General features: G+C 37.9%; 1 protein-coding gene across 5 annotated transcripts in view; it reads right to left on the reverse strand.

Annotated features, from left to right (window-relative positions):
* Positions 1 to 6,502, reverse strand: part of ich (zinc finger protein ichor) — a 39,306-nt gene extending 32,804 nt beyond the window's left edge. Inside the window, exons 1-2 of one of the 5 annotated variants that reach the window (XM_074092950.1) lie at positions 6,380 to 6,502; positions 5,300 to 5,415 (exon numbers count right to left, since the gene is read on the reverse strand). The gene's annotated coding sequence lies outside the window, so the exon portion shown is untranslated. The other 4 variants (XM_074092935.1, XM_074092941.1, XM_074092946.1 and 1 more) reach the window with 4 other exon arrangements.
* Between the last annotated feature and the right edge of the window lie 1,705 nt (positions 6,503 to 8,207).

Here is an 8,207-nt window from a genome sequence, read left to right on the forward strand (position 1 = left end):
GATGAGTAGCTTTCTCCGCGCTCCGCCGTTTGCGATACGAACAGTACACACGCTGCTCACATACAACGATAATCGTAAAAAAATATAGTCGTTTCTAGTACATCGCAAATAAATCACAAACTCATTCATTATAATACATACTACGGATGTTTGTTCACAAAGACATACAAAGAATGTTTATCGGGAAATATAACAAAATATTTTTGACTTTTTGACGTGTGGCTATAATATAGTATTATTAGAAAAGTACAAAGTTTTGAAAAAAAAAAGTTGTCTTTGGTGGCTTTTCATTCCATTGTTAGGTTTTTTTTTGCGCGCCCCCCTCCCCCCTTTTGCTATATGGGAGTGGGAACCTATAAAACGTTTAAAATATTTTTGACAATTTATATGGCTTAGGGTAAGCAAGACTCTTATACTTACTGTAAAAAAAACCGCCCAAGAGCGTGTCGGACATGCCCAAGATAGGGTTCCGCAAATATTACGAAAAAATCAAGTAGGTACTTATGTAATATTTTTCTAAGGATTTCGCATTGTGTACGGAATCTTCCATGTTTAGGTATATTTATACCTCAGGCTGCTAGTAAACTCTTAACTACTAATGCAATCTCCCAATGGTTTTAAAAGACCTATCCAACGATACCCCACACTATATGATTAGTCGAGAAAAAACATCATCCCCACTTCACGTCTATGGAAGGGACCCAAAATTTTTATTTTATTTTACCACTTCGACAGGGTGACTGATATGTATATTCATGCCAAATTACGGCATTCTAGTCCTAATGGTCTCTGAGCTTAGCCGCTGACAGACGGACAGACGGACAGACATGGCGGAACTATAAGGGTTCCTAGTTGACTACGGAACCCTAAAAAACAAGATAGAGTACGTGGTTGGGCAATTGAATAGAATATAAAGAAGAAGATTGGAATTTAAATGCTAGGTGTCTCGCTCAAAGTATTAACGACAATTATTTAGTTAGTTACAAATATAATTAAATTAATATTAGATAGTTAGTTAAATTTAGACAATTAGTTATGACAGTTAGCTATTTCACTACGATATTTTGATAAAAAACAATCATAATATAAAAGTTACTTACATTTTGTCACAAAAGACATGAAAAATCTAAGTATCGAACACACAATCAGTAAATTGATAAATCTGACCATCAAATTAGGAAATAGTTAGTCCTTTCGCGATAGTTTTTTTTTTAAAGGGTTATAAGGGTCAAAACCATTTTAGTTGGGAATGTTTACATTTTTTATTGAGAAGGGAGTATATAGGCTATAACTCTTGTTAACCTGTAGAGCAGAATTGCTCCTAGTATCGTTAGGGAAGGTTTTTGCAAAGTGTTGAACCATTTTCTTAATTGACGACAAATAAAAGGTTTAAATTTAAATTTTTACAGCTGTTATGCTTATCATTCAGATGGAAATAATTTATAGCCAATAGGTAATTAAGAAGAAAAACATCTTCTTCATTACCTGATTTGTAGTTTACTTTAATTGTTGTCATATTTTGATATCCAATAAAATTTTTTAGGTGTCATAAATCTACATACATTACATATAAACCGCGCACGCGATGTCGCTACGAGTAGAATCAATAACATAGATCGAGCGGCCATTGGCCATCGTGGTGAAAGCGCAGCACAGGCGCAGACGCAGGCGCGGCTTGTGGGATCAGCTGATCGCAACCAACGTACCTATTCAAAAATAAATAAGAGATTTGCAGAGAAATCCTAATACTTCATCGTCATAAACGAGATACGAAAATATTCACCCTAGTATTTGTAGTAACTTTTTTTTTATTCGACTGGATGGCAAACGAGCAAGTGGGTCTCCTGATCGTAAGAGATCACCACCGCCCATAGACACCTGCAATACCAGGGGGATAGCAGATGCGTTGCCAACCTAGAGGCCTAAGATGGGATACCTCAAGTGCCAGTAATTTCACCGACTGTCTTACTCTCCACGCCGAAAATATTTTTACTTTGCTCGGAACTCTTTGTTCTTCTCCAAAGCCTACCTGTACGGTGGTTTCTAGACTAAATATCTACTTAATGACACCAATATCGGTTAGCGAGTGAGGATCACCTCCTCATTCATAACCGCTTGTTAAGATTCTTGAAAACAAAATATTGTTGATACGAAACATACATTATGATGGGATAACTAGAGTACCAGACTACTATTCGTCTTGTATCACGCTGAGCTTCTGGTGCAAGTAGATTGCAAGTGTACTCTTGTGCACTTGACATGTCGCCTTGTTGCCAGTTCGCGTGGTCATTGCCGCAGATCCACCGCGCGGGCGCACATCTCCGGCGCGCGAGTGAAAGTTGCGGACTCCCCGCGCCCCCGCCTCTGCCCCGCGGTATATGTGTCACTGGTAGACGTAGACCTTAACGCTTGCCAATGTTAAATGCAATTGACGACTCGCTAATGGTAGCTTTCTATTGGCTCGGGTTGCACATGCACCCTGTTCGCGGTATATTGTGTGCACAATACAATGACAAAACGTGTTTGATTTTTGATAGCCTGGGGGCCTACCATGATCTTTTCATAAACGATCCAAACGCAGAGCAGTTCAATTTAGGCACCCAAACTGAATCGTCGAAATTGGTACCACGACGTTTATTTCTCAGAGCTGAGTCTCAATGGTTTACAAGTGAATAAAAAACCGATATTGTCTCTGGTCCGAAACTGAAACGCTAAGTCGCGAAAGGGATGCCGCTATATGCAAACCAAATATTCTATACTAAAACCTCTTTATTTTGGAAAACCATAACACTATGTCATTCCGTGTTCTTAGCAACCGTTGTGCTGATTACAAATAATGTTTACGCTGACACTAATCCACGAGTCTCTTTTCTCACTGAAAAATTAGTTTTATCAATGAAGAGTTAAGAAGCACAATGTCGTGAGGAGTATCTATGAAAAGTTATAAAACTTGAATAAAAGTTAAAAAGTTGTTGAAGTTTAATAAATATTCCAAGTAAAATACTTAGAAGTCCAAAATAATTGACTGAATGAGTAACATACTGAATCGCTAAATTTGACACTGAAGCGATTCAATGAGGGCTATCGTTTTTCGTCTTTCTACATGGCGCCACTGTTGCGTGAGGTTTTTAAGTGTGGCTTTCAAAGTCTGTGATTACGGGCGTGAAAACAAAGTTTAGATTAAAATCATATTTAATACACCTTAAAAATATCGAGCAACCACAGCGTTGCGTAGTCCCGTTTTGTTCGAAAAAAAAGGGAGGACAAAAGTTTCCGAAAGACAAAACTGTCTCAAAACACAGACTGCCGTAATAAATTTCAGGTAATGCAAAATATTCACAAAAAAATTCTAATTATAAATAAACCCGCGTAGCTCACCCAAAAACTATGATATTTGACATTTCGGAGACCTCACGCTACACTAGCGCCTCTAGCGGCGAATTCATACGCGATAGCCCCCATACCCACTCAAGTTAAGCGTCATGGTACGAAAACCGCTTGAAGTGAGTGAATGAAAATGTCTGTATCGCTGTCGCTGAACCGTGCTTGAACTGAATCGCAAAAGTAACGTCGTGGTACGAAATAGCGATGCAGTTCAGTTTAGAGCCTAAACTGAATCGTATTAAGAGAGCGTGGTAGGCCCCCTGTACATATGTATATCTGACATAAAAGCAACCGGAAGGATTGCCAGGAAAAAAAACTTACGTTTATTAACTCTTATAATTAGCGAAAGACAACCTACATGCTATTAACAAGAGCAAATAACTTTGATTTCATTTCTGAATTTCAGGTCCCTAATACTAAATAATTAAACAATTTAAACTTGAACTTTCTTTAATTCTGCTCTTATGCGTCATTAAGAGTCTTCACGTGCTTGAGTTATTGTAAAATCCGTTGCTAATCCTGTTGCTTCACGACATACAGGACATACAGAACCACACCGTTACGAAGATGGCTTAATGCTTAATTACGAACTGTACTCTGGATGAGACTAGTAGTCGGTCGGTCGGTCGATGTCGGATGAAAAGTAATCGACCAATAAGCTGGGCTGTAAAGTATGTAACATAAGTACACCCCTTTGGCAGTTGTCATCATAGAGGAGGATGCAGGAATTATTAGACAAAGTTAAAAAAATCGTTGAAAATTATCCCTGACCGACTGATTTCTGATAGATATGAGGTATTTCGTGCTGCAATATGTCACCTAAAAGGCCTAATTACTAACATTTTAGAGGTCGTAGATGATACACACAGCCTTCGCCTCCAATCCGACGGAACCAAATGAGTCACCAAACTTTCTGTGAAGCAATGTGTGCTGTGGGCGCTAGGAACAACTGTTGTCCTGTACTTCTAGGTCACATCCCTAATACAAAACTCATACATCATTCTAAACCTAACAATATGTAATTTTAATACTTAGAGTATTTAAGGGAAATTAATTATGTAGCCCACTTAATTAAATTTCGTCTAATAATTATAGTGCTTTCCGCCCGACCAGTTCTCTTAATTATTGCATCAAAGCGATTAATTACTTTATGAAAAGAAATAAATACACTGTCCAATAAACGCAGTGAGACGATAATAAAGCACCTGCTTCGAATTTAGGATTTGTCTAGACTTGGTTGAAGAAATACCGCTGACCTGGTTGTGCGGAACTAAGTAATAAGTTTCAAAACACCTAATTTTGAGTAACGTAATCAATCCTAGTACGATTTGTTCAGTCTTTGATTACAATTTGTAGTAAGTAGATATTTTTTATAAATATATATTTTTTCTAATTGCTATTATCATTTAGGTAAGTGTAGTTAACTATTTTAGACGGTGTACCCGTTTTATAAATATTTAAAAATATTTTATTATGATGTATCCACCTGCTGAGATGTAATGCAATTACTAACTAAATTTTAATAGGTACTAAATCAATTGGAACACAATATCGTGCATGCACATGAACGTTTACACAAGTGAAACACACAATCATAAGTTTGTGATTTTTCAAACGAATTTTGCATTAAACAAAACATTCGCAAAGACAAGAAAGGCACAAAAATAACAATAATCTTGTAAATTTCAAAGTAAGTAACAATTTTATGTTGACATTAAAATTCAAAATACTTTACCTAGAAAATTGCCAACCATTCACTGAGATCGAGTCCTAGCAATGCTGAGAGAACCGATTCTTATGTTGTAAATAGGTTGATACGTCGAATTAACTACATTGCCATAACAAGGTAACAATGTATGGTTGACCACGCTAGGTGCAGACTGCAGAGGAAGATGTTAAGGAGACGGGGGCTCACCTGGATAAGCTGTAGCGAGATCGAAAGTAGCGTGCAGTCTTCTCCTGTCAGATCCGCGGCAACATCATAAAAAGTCCACTTTTCAACAGTTTCTCTAGCTCGAACTTGGCGCGTCACTTGTCAAATGTCACAGGAATCACTTAAGTGCCTTCAACAGCGTACAGGGGAGAACCCAGGGTCGAAAGTGGGGCAACAAGCACGGGATCGGGGTGGAAACTAGAAAACAAGAATGATAGACTTTAGGTCTTAGTAGGACGAGTAACGTAGTATCCGACAGTGCCTACGAAGAATTTATCTTAACTACGAATACCTAAAGAAAAGCTAGCTTTACATATTCATGAGCATGACATGCAATTGTAATTCTAAAAAGCTCCTTTGCTTCGATTCGTGACGGGCTAATATTTGCAAAGTTTGATGTTCACGCGGATATTTTAGGTTTTGTTAAATTATTTACGATCGGATATATTAATTTGATATTATAGTAATGATTAAGTTGAATAAATTTTAACAAAGAAATGCGTAAAAATTTGTGTCGCTGCGGGCCGGCGCGCGCGCCCGTTAGAACTGTAAAAAACCAGTCAGCCGACCCCGGCCAACCCGAATATCAGCCGAAAACAGAACTGCCCGCCCGGGCTACACGAGAAAATGCGACACGAATTTTCAACTGAATTATTTTATGAATTGATACGTAGTAAAATTATTAAATAATAAAACTGTTTTTTACGGGATTAAATGTAGCATGCAGAGTTAGTTAAAGGAATCACGTAAAAAGATAGTTAACAGAACAAAAAGAAAAAAGGAAAAGTGTGATTGGCATAAATAAAAAATGAAATATAACAAAAAAGTTAAATTTCCCTTGAATATTTACAAACAAGACAGGAAAAAATTAGAAAAAATAAAACTGGCGTCCAGAGTGCTTATCCACTGTGTACTCCAACAATCCGCGGCACTGTCACGTCACTTTATAAATGCCAATTACAAACAATTCCCAAAACACCCGCAATTTGCTCCATTTTTTCACAAAATTGTTGCAATTTTCAAAAATGGAACAAAAACGTGTTTCATATTTTTTTGACATACACTATTTTAAAAGTCGCTGTAGTGGCACTATTATAATTTGTTGTCCAATTTTGTCCGTATGTACACCGCACTGCACTAAAAAGAAAAGGCGAGCGCGTACCGCGCGTAGCACCAACTGACTGTGGCGCGGGCGCACCCTACTCACTTCCCACCAAAATTGTGTACCACCACCGAACGGCCAGGGCTCTGCAAGCGCGGCCCGCTCGCGCGCCGTCCGCTGGCCCGTAGCGCGCGCGTAGCGCCCGGACTGCTTCATTACTGTAAGTGTAGATAACACACGTCAGACGTCACATCATGCTTATTCACTCATTTTTATTTTTGAATAAGATTGCTACAGTATGATTCTTGATGTTCCTAATAATAATGATGCACAAATAATCTATATGGCTTTTTGATAACATTAAAACTGTGCATCTACTCGTAAATGCATACTTAGGTACTTTCCATCAGAGCCAATTTGAGAGACGCAAAACGTCAAATTAAGCTCAGACTCATTATTGATAGATAAAAAAGTTAGACCGGCGCATTTCTCTTTAAGTTGAGAGCCCCTGCGGACAGCTATCTCCGTTGCGTACAAGCACACTCGCGCGCGCGCACACTGCGACGCCTACTTCCAGCAGTTGACAGGCCTACAGACCTACAAACGATGCTTTCACTTCAGGTAACCGTTAACACAAACTACTTAGACGTCATTTTTGCTTGTAACAATGGTTGTGAAAATTGGCAGTCAGATAGTAAGTGGAACATCGAATGATTTTCTTTATTGGCCCTTCAGTGGCTCTCTTAAGGTCTTGGTTTATACGAGTACTTGTCTGGAGATAAGTCAACCAACGAAGAGCTAGCACTTACTTAGTCCTCGAAACCGACATCTACTCGTACCACCACGTTCCTGCAACAATGTATGGTTTACTCTTTGATATCGTTATACTTACTACAAAGTATTACGGAATTTACAGATTTATTTAGAGTCTACTCAAAAGAAAATAAGGGCCACTTGAGTTTCGTCGATAAAATGAAGTTTTATATATACTCGTATTTTTGTTCTTATCTGTTAGACTGAACTCGTACTTTAAATAAAACTATTTTTAGACAAGGAATGTTATAAAGAATGAAACTCACATCGTCACGGGCCTATTTTCTTTTAGGTAGGTACTGTGGGGACTGTAGTCATGCTAGAGCTAGGTACATGGAATCTACGCGCGTGGCATTAAACTTAATTGAATATAAAGGATAGTTCTTCAGTATCTTATTTTGTTTTATTCCTGTTATAATAATACTTTACAAAGATAGATCCAGCCCTTCAGGCCGTCGGGAGCAATCTGCGCTCCGGCACGTATACCGCTGACAATCGCTTTTAAAATCTAATTCTAGAATTACACAATATAAAAATACTATCATTATACATAATAAGGTCAATATAACCTGCCAGGTGGTCAGGTTTACCACGTGCCAGCGGTATACAGCCTAGTCCCTACAGTACCTAGTACAATTTTAACGTTGAATTTGAGCGCTTATTCAGCAACCACAGTTTTAATTCAAATAAATTATCAGTACAGGACTCATTTACGATTATGAAATATTTTTTTGTAAAAGTAGAATGATGCTTTGTCTTAATTTTATTTATGTGAGTATATTTGTGTATCATTCCGCGAGTCACAGACGGTTCTGACAGAATATCAGCGCTGCAGGCGTTTAACGCCTCAACATAATGCTGAGTCAGCGGCCGTTTCACCATTGCGAGGACACACAAAATCATACATTTTAATTTTTGTATTTCTTTTTTTTGTTTTATTTGTGTTTGCTGTTGTTGTTATTTAGTTTGGTTGTA

This window comes from Choristoneura fumiferana, chromosome Z (assembly GCF_025370935.1).
Source record: "Choristoneura fumiferana chromosome Z, NRCan_CFum_1, whole genome shotgun sequence".
Lineage (NCBI taxonomy): Eukaryota > Metazoa > Arthropoda > Insecta > Lepidoptera > Tortricidae > Choristoneura > Choristoneura fumiferana.